General features: G+C 39.4%; 1 non-coding gene across 1 annotated transcript; it reads left to right on the top strand.

The window, feature by feature from the left end:
* Positions 1-331: 331 nt before the first annotated feature.
* Positions 332-404, top strand: TRNAA-AGC (transfer RNA alanine (anticodon AGC)). The gene has a single exon. It is a non-coding gene; the product is annotated as a tRNA-Ala (tRNA).
* Positions 405-9,088: the final 8,684 nt, after the last annotated feature.

Raw genomic sequence — 9,088 nt, 5'->3', positions numbered from 1 at the left:
AAAGTCGGATTAATGAAATGCAAATGAGGTTTTTTTGCTTGCTTGTAAAGATCTGAGGAATTGCCCTAAAATAAACAATTTCTGCAGTGTGAGTGGAGTCTATTGTGGTAAAGAGTATGGGTTTTATTCCCACTACTAATCAGCTAAGAATTTGAGCGAGATATTGTTGCTCTTGGCTGCAAAGCAGAATATTCCTTCCGAAATAACTTGTGCTGGAAACTGAGGCTTTCTGCTGACTGAGAAGATGACAGTGTCATTTCCTCTGGGTCGTTTGGGCAAGGAGGGGCTAGAGAACAGTGACTCACATATAGCTGAACTTCTTTTTCTGTAAGGGGAATTAGCTCAAATGGTAGAGCGCTCGCTTAGCATGCGAGAGGTAGCGGGATCGATGCCCGCATTCTCCAAAATGTTTTTTTTTTTTTAAATCAGAGAACATTTATTTCAAAGTGACCCATTTTTTCAATTGTGAAGAATATGTATATTTTAAGTTATTTCTTGAGGCTTTCTGATTTTAGAAAGTGATTTTTGGGGGTGTTTTGTTTTGTGGGAAGGTCGGTTTGTGGTCTGTTTTCTTGAAGATTATCACAGCTGCATGCACTGCAAGAGGTAATTTTTGACAGCTGAAAAAATGAAACAAAAGGACTGCAAGAGTTGCCACTTGTTGCTTGTGATTTTTGTCTTTGATATTTCAGCCCTCTAATCACTTGTCCTTATTTTCTTTTTAAATTCTAGGTGCGTCCTGCTCTTAACATTTTTGTAAGGGATCAAAATAAATGTACATATTAAATGAATCCACCACATTTTAATAAAGAGATATGCACAATATGCTTGATATTTTTTAACTCTTTATTGAAGATAAACATAATTTTGACAGCACAAATTATTTCCTAAGTATTGAAAGAACGTTCACAATATAAAGGATAAGGCAATTCAGCTGAGTTGAGGTATAATAGGTTGAGTTATAGTAGGTATAAATATAATTTTTGTAAAAGCTATATCAGGGATGATTTTTTAATGAGGTCATCCCATTTGCAAATATGGTTAGGGCAGAGGGTTGTGTCATTTGTCTGTTCTTATAGCATGGAAAAGCAAGGTGACCAGGAGGCATGTGGCAATTCCAAAAGAAATTGGTGTCCATAAAAACATCTTTAACATGATATTAAAGAGGCAGAATGAGTGAGGTAATCTCTTACTGTGCCATCTTCTTTTGGTGAAAGAGACAAGCTTTTGACCTTACATAGACCTGTTCTTCAGATCTGGGAAAGGTACTCAATGTTGCAGCTAACTATGAGGTGGAACAGATTGGCATTATTTAACATTATTTTACTCTTCTATAAACTATGTGTTCAGTTGTCATGGAATGTGAGCATTTTCATAACTCGTACTGAGACCTCATATTCATCTGATTATCCACCACAGTCTCGAATCCTTTTCAGAATCTCTGCTTCCCAGGATAGTCTCTCCCATCCTGTAAGTATGGCCTATAGTCTTTGTTCCTATATTTACATTTAACTGTATTAAAATGCATATTGTTTGTACCCAATTTACCAATCAGTCCATTATGCTCACAATCCACTGACCTGTCCTTTTCATTATTAACCACTCCCCCAGTTTTTGTCTCATCTGTAAACTTTCAGTGATGATTTTATTTTCTTCCAGGTCATTGATAAAATTTTTAAAAAGTGTAGGTCCAAGAATTGATCCCTGCAGGATCCCACTGGAAACATACCTGCTCAATAATAATATCTCATTTACAATTATATGTTGAGACCTATCAGTTAGCAAATACTTTAACTGTGTGCTTGTAGTATTCTCTATCTTAAATATATAGAATGTCTTTGAAACTGTCATGATTGTTCACAAATGGTAGAAACTTTTCTTGTGCAACCACTGTAATTGACATGTTAATTACCAAAAAGAGAGACCCTCCTGTGGTCTTGTGATATTAATGGCTGGGGAGACTAAAGTGGCTGCAGATTTTGCTGCTGTTGATCAAAGACTATGAACCCAGTGACCCTAACTGTTACATTGTGTTTTATTCTGAGAATAAGATGCATGCTGGTAAAGCTCAGTGGTCAAGAGAGAGGTTTAAAGCAATGCTGTGAAGCTTTCTAGGGCAAACTATATCCTGCAATGAGAGTAATGAGACGTGCTTGCTTTGAAACAACCGAAGAGTTCAGTTTGAATGTGTGAAAACGAAGTGAACAGACAAAAGGATGAGAACCAGTGAAGGTGCCGGTTGGTCAGACCGATGACACAGTCTGTCAGAGGTGAGACAAATCTTCTACTGTTTGAAAGAATTGTACTTGTTGAGTAGGCTGAGCAGCTATATGAGAGTTCCTGGTAGTGCTAAATGGGTGTGAGGACTCATGAGACCCCATTTTATTGTCTGATTGGAGAGCTTGGAGTGTTTGAAGAGAACTGCTCAAAAACTTTTTGTAAACAACGTATTATTGGGCAAAACGAGAGGGGAATTAGCTCAAATGGTAGAGCGCTCGCTTAGCATGTGAGAGGTAGCGGGATCGATGCCCGCATTCTCCACTTAAAGTTTTTAGTAGGAGCAGGGAGCCAATAGCTATTAAACCTTTTCTCTTTACCCTTCTGTATTCTTCTATGTGATGTTTTTTGTTTTAATTTACATTTCTTGTTTCTCAGACTTGTATGTGCAAAAACAGAAGAAAATTCAGTTAATATTTGTTTGAAGAAGGCTCATACAGAAAGCTATTAAAACACAATTAATTACTTGATTTTTGTTATTGGAAAATCAGTTAATACAAAATGATTTATCCCATTGATTATTTAATAAAAATAAGAAACATAATCAGAACTCTTTAAATGATTACACATATCCTGAAAACCTTCTTTTCTGCTGTTCTCTCCTTTCCCTGTGGCTTAATTCCAAAATGAAATGCTAAACACTGGAGTTGTAAAGAAATAAGTGAATAATATTAAAAGCCTTTGCTGTCTACTGTTGGAAGCTAGATAAAAGGTACAATCCTTTTCTTTTGTGAGTAGAAAGACCAACACAACAGCAATAACACTGAAGTTATGTACATTTTGAAATATGAACTGTTACCGTAGAATATCATACACTGGATAAACACATTTTTCTGGTTACAAACTGCTTTGGAATAGTTCTGAGAAAAGGGGAATTAGCTCAAATGGTAGCATGTTTGCTTAGCATGTGAGAAGAAGTGGGATTGATGCTCATGTTCTCCAGTGTGTATTCTGACTGGATTATTTATTCTAAAACTGAAAATCAGTAAAACAATATCAACACATTTTTAATATTAGCTTTATTCAAAGCAAAAACTTTCCTTTTTGATAATGATACAGTCACATGCAATAAGCAGAATTTCTATATTTCTTCCAGGAACAAATACATATCCTTGGTATAGACCCTATTAAGACGAAATCATTAACTTGGTGTGGTGAGCTCACATAGCAACTGTCCTGCTGAGCAGGCTGGCTCCACCCAGCAAACTCACTCCTATCCTGGAGTACATGGGAGATGGTGGAACTTCTGGGTCTGTGTGGAGAGGAGGCTGTGCAGTCACGGCTCCACTCCAGGCATAGAAACTTGCTTGGGGCATGGAGAAGGGCTACGATAGGGACATGCATCTGTGCCATGTAAAAATAAAAGAGCTGCAGCAGTAATAGCAGAAGGCAAATAGTTGCCTTTGGTGTGGAGCTACAGACGTGCTGTTCCTCCAAGGACAAGTGGTGTCAGGGTAGTATTGAATAGCCTCCTCGTTGAGCTCCTCTTGTAGGCTTGTGTTCATAACACACAGCCCAAGACTGAAGAGCAGTGTAGGATCCATACTTTCTGATACAGACGGCTAGCTAGCAGGTTACCAGGGCAGCGTTTTTATTTATTAGCTTGCCTTGGTAGGAGGGATGTGAGCACCTGGAGCTTACAGTTCCTTTTGAAACTCTGCTTCACCCTACAGTTTGCACAGACCAAGGAATTTATAGATAAGACATACAAATGAGGTTTCATGATTTACACAACTGTGAACCTGTTTCAGCTAAGTTCTGAAATGCCGCATCAGCAAAGAGACCTATAAAAATAAAAAATTCCTTTATTTTCTTATAAAACTATAATACTCATTTCTCTAACACTGTTTAGTATATATTTGACTAAGACCATTCATTACACAGTTTTCTAACAGTCCCTGAGGGTCTTTGCTATTGATTTTATGTGGATGCCTTTTAGATATTATGGTGGTGGGCAGCAGAATAAAACTAAGAAAGAAAACAATGAGAATGAGATTTTATTAACAGACTTTCCTTTGAGGCTTGTGACAGTAGCTTCTGAGCTCAAACATTTATCCCTATAGCACTCCAAATAGGTAGAGAAATGTACTCCCAAGTGATTTCCTATTAAGGTGGATATGTCTGACATATAACTCAATATGACCTCCCTGAAGTCCCCCGCTGGAGGCCTCACAGCCCTGCCATATTCTGCCATAGAAAAGGGCAGCTGAGAGGTCCTCCAAGCTGCCTAGAGTGGCTGTGTGGGATGCAGCCAATCAGCAAAGAGGCTACAGGGAGAAGCCAATCAGGGCCCAACAGACTTGTATAAAAGGAGCTGCAGTGTTAGCATAAATGCATTCTGCTGCTTGTAGGGAGTTGGGGAAATGAGTGGTTGGCTGAAAGGGTGTGGGTAAGCTTGAGCATAGTTCCTGGCTGGCTGCTTGAACTAAGTATGTAGTTACTGGCAGGGAATGGGGGAGTGAGGAAGGAGCTTCTGGCTGATTGCCTGTACTCAACTAAGAAGTGACCCAGGGAAACAGAGAGCAGTGGTTAGTAAAGGGATGATGCAGCACAAGGCTGCTATACTTAAAAGGTCACTGTGTTGGGACCTGGAGCAGTGGATGGGATTGGGTCCCCGCACCAACTACAGGGTGGAAGTGGCTATGCCCTGAGGAAGGGAATTAGAACTGTGGCACCACAGAAAAGGGGTTGCACTACTAGGACTAAGTTGGGGAGCTATGATCAGCAAACTGAGTTCAAGAGGAGTGGTTTAGCTGGGGTCACTGAGGACTCAAATTAAGGCAAAGAGTCTCCAGGGAGGAAGGTATGGGGGCGCTGCTCCACTCAGAGCAAAACCCTTTGCAGGACTGAGCCCAGGAAGGGCTACAGAAAAGGACAGGCTACAGAGAAGGACATGCCTAACTGAAGGTGCCATGATGGGCACTGTTGGGCTGTTTTAGAAGACTGAGCTCAGGGAGAACTGCAGAACATTCTGGATTGTGTACTGTGGAAGGGGGTTTTGTTTTGCACATGGACAGAGAGTGACTTGTCTGGAGGTCTGAGTCACCAAAAACCAACCTGACAAGTACAGTGAGCAATTTGGGAGCACTCATGAGTACAGGAAAAACTGCAGGCATGCACACAGGTGACCAGAGCACTCGTAGGAGGTGAATGCACCCATTACAGAGAGATTAGATATTTACATAAACAAGAATCTCCAACTTACAAAACAGCATTTGGAATGATAGAAACCCTCATGCCGCAGTGCTAGCCAGTATCTATGGGAGGGTTAGCAGAACTTTCCCTGTGCACAGTTTAACTCCCTACTGCAGGTTTTCTTGCACCATGTATGAAGCATCTGGTGCTGGTCATGACTGGTAGCAGGATTCTTGATAGGATGGACCACAGTTCCTGGATGATAATTCCTATGAGTAAACTGTACAGCATGTCTGAGTTCAGGAGCTTGCACTGAGGTAGTTACACTGATGCAAATTGCACTAGTAGTTTGATTGACCGTAGTTCTATTACACACTGATGGTTCAAGGAATTTACTCTGGAGATGTAACATTGTTCACAAAGCAGGTTACACATGTATTAAGATGTCCACAAATGTGAACCTCCCTAGACAGCAAAGCTTTAAAATCATTGTAAAATTTTCCAATGCCTTATATTAGGAAAGTTTCTCTGTATTATACAGCATATATTTTTTATTTGGACATTTCCCAACCATCTATTACTTAGGAATAACTATGGGCAGTTTGTGAGATGTTACTGGATCACAACAGACATAGATGTGGCACATCTTAGAGCTATGTGAATTATAGTTGGTTCTAGTGGAATAGTATCTGTGGAAATACAGTCTGCCCTGACACAGTGCTTTTAGGAACAATATTAGCGCAGCATCATTAAATAAGTGGGATCCTGTAACAGATTTTTAGCAGTGGTCTAATTTTTCCTGAAACACTGTGCATGGTGCCAGAAATACCACTCTACAACTGATTTGTGTTGCAGTAGTACTCAGAGACCCCAAACAGCACAAGGGGCTATATTGTGCTGGCCATACAAACATCTACTGAAGGAAAATGCAGGGCCTGGTATGACAATCTTACAATCCGTGTGATTATAAGCATTCCTTTTGTGTGTTTAGTGAATCATGCTAGCAACAGGCTGTGGTATAGTTATATCTTACTCTATACAGTTCTGTAAAGTGATAATCCTTAATGAGAGCTTGTGAGCACCTCCATATTTACAGCAGTTTGTACTATGCATGAATCCATTATTTAATCATAAGCAAACCACTCAATGTGTTATGAACCAGTTCTATTTTAGGATGACTTGTGTGTGTGTCTTTACTCTTTCAAAGTCAGAAACATCTGCAAAATGTTTTTTTAATCCATGCTGCTCTATACGGGTGGCAAACCCCTTGAATTACCAGGCATCATGGCAGCTGTGGGATTATGGAAACACCTGTTTTGACTGAATACCTGAAAAGATAGGAAGGCAAAAATACTGCAGAATGTATGATCAAATCTCCATGCACAGCTACTTTGTACGCTGTGCCTTTTTTCAGCACTAACCTTAAGTGTCACAGGGTGTCTGAGAAGTTAATGTGGAATCCCACACAGAATATCAGGGTTGGAAGGGACCTCAGCGGGTCATCTAATCCAACCTCCTGCTCAAAGCAGGACCAGTCCCCAATGAAATCAAATGATTTCCACAACCATGCATTTGGGGCTTTGTGAAGATGGCTGGCCTGGGCTATTTAATCTTTATATTAGTTTTGTTATGGGGGTAGGGGGAGTAAGGCACTTGGCTCTCACTTAAGATCTCATCCTGTTACCAGTGAAGTAATAAAACCAGTAACAAAATTACCGTTGACTTCAGTAGTGTAGGAGTAAGCCAGTGCCCACTGTAGATCTAATATAGTTGTACAGTGAAACAAATAGTACAGGCATCAAAATTAGAAACTAGCAATGAAGCAAAATGACATTTTTCCACCTAAACTGCTTTATTCCATCCCTCCTGATTTTATTGAACTAATCTTATGACATAATACTTATTTCCATTAGTTCCCCATTTATCTCCATACTAGGAGAGTAGAAATTTCTGGTGGTCCCATTCCACTTTTAACTGTAGCTTTTCTCCTTTTAGCACTAAGGCAATGCAATTGCCAATGCTACATCCTCTGATGGGGATGTGGACAGTATCTAACAGTTGTCTTATCCCCTCTTTATTACTTTATGCATAAAGGAGCCTGTACAAGGTTTTCTTGCTTATTATTGATATTAGGACTGTCAGATCTTGGACAGACAAGAGACTGCTCTCTCATTGCTGTGCATTCCCTTCCCCATTTACAGCTAGGTTTAATCACTCACATGGAAGGGTAGCTAAACATATCTTAATAAATTGGAGTGAACATTAGATTAACTGAAAACACTGTTCCTTTATGGAGACTTTACATGAACAGAAGTTGAGCAAGCACTTGAGGAGCGATACAGGCCTTTCTCATCCCTTTCTAATGTACATTTTAGGATTGATGTTTGTGATGGAAAAGCATTAGTTCATATAAGGAAGGACCCAATTATATACTTAAAACCTTCAGTAAAGAACTACTTTCACATACAATTCTAAAGTGTTTCCATAATTTTATTGACCCAGTTACTAATGTGGGATTTGAGAGGTTCTCACCACTCTGTCTGTGTTCACATGTAAGAAGGTGTCACTAGTTATTGTGTACTAAGAATAAATTCTTCAAATAGATCTGGTAATTATGTGTAAGATCACGTAGAAACTTTAAGAGCCACCTCATAAGAGCATGCAGTGATGTGGAAATTTATTCCCTGGCTCCAGAGAATTTCCAATTCGTTTCCTTCACAGAATAGGGTCATTTGAGCAAAAGCATAAGAGTCAAACAAGTGGGAAGCTGCTACCTCTTCCTTCTAAAGACATTCTCTGCAACAGTAAAGATAAGAGGAATTATTTTTAGGGTAATACATTGATTATGAATGCTCTGAAGATGAAAACATAGGCTGAAGACCAGGAAAAGGTTTCTGACAGCTCCATTAGGCTCCAGCCTAATTTCCCAAAGGAAGTATGATAAGCCTTACTTGCTATTTTTGAAACAGGACAAAAATCTCAGCAAATGGAGAGTGGGGAATGCTGTTGAACTGAAAGGGAGCTGAAGTCCAAGAGCTGGAAAACATCACGATTAATTAGTGCTTTGTATTTATTTCAGGGAAAGAAACTTGCCTGGCAGTGTTTCTTAGAGGCATGTTGCAACGTGCATTTTAAATTTGTTGTAGGTAAAATGTAGCTTTAGGTTGTAAGCATATGGGGCCTGCTATTGCTGTATGATAATTCTTTCTATCTTTGAAGACTGATCTTTACTTTAGGGATTTCTCCTTCTACAGCAGTAACTGGGGGTGTACTGTTTTAATTCAAGCTTTATACAAAATAGCTGTTTATTATTCCTCCTTCCTGGGGAAACCTAACCAAGGAATTGCCACTGGACCACTCATCAATTTAGTTCTGCATCTTATCTGATCAAGATACTTTCAATAACACTTATAAACCACAGGTTGATTTGTGTTCTGAAGAATAAAGTTTATCATCATGTCCCCTCCCCCTTTTAAATATTTGATTCATATTAGTATCGTATCCAAGTAAGCTCTTGGCCTCTGCCATAATAATATATTCTACAAGTTAGTAACCCCATTTCTGAACCCTCTCTAGGCATGAGTATTGTTTGATAGGGTAAACCAGAACTGAACTCAGTATTCCAAATGTGGTGTACCAGGACTTCAATGAGTTGACATTTTTGGTAGTATTTTCT

The sequence above is a fragment of the Gopherus flavomarginatus genome, chromosome 2 (genome assembly GCF_025201925.1).
Source record: "Gopherus flavomarginatus isolate rGopFla2 chromosome 2, rGopFla2.mat.asm, whole genome shotgun sequence".
Classification (NCBI taxonomy): domain Eukaryota; kingdom Metazoa; phylum Chordata; order Testudines; family Testudinidae; genus Gopherus; species Gopherus flavomarginatus.
Note: the sequence above shows the minus strand (reverse complement) of the source record. Positions and strands in the feature narration are given on the sequence as shown.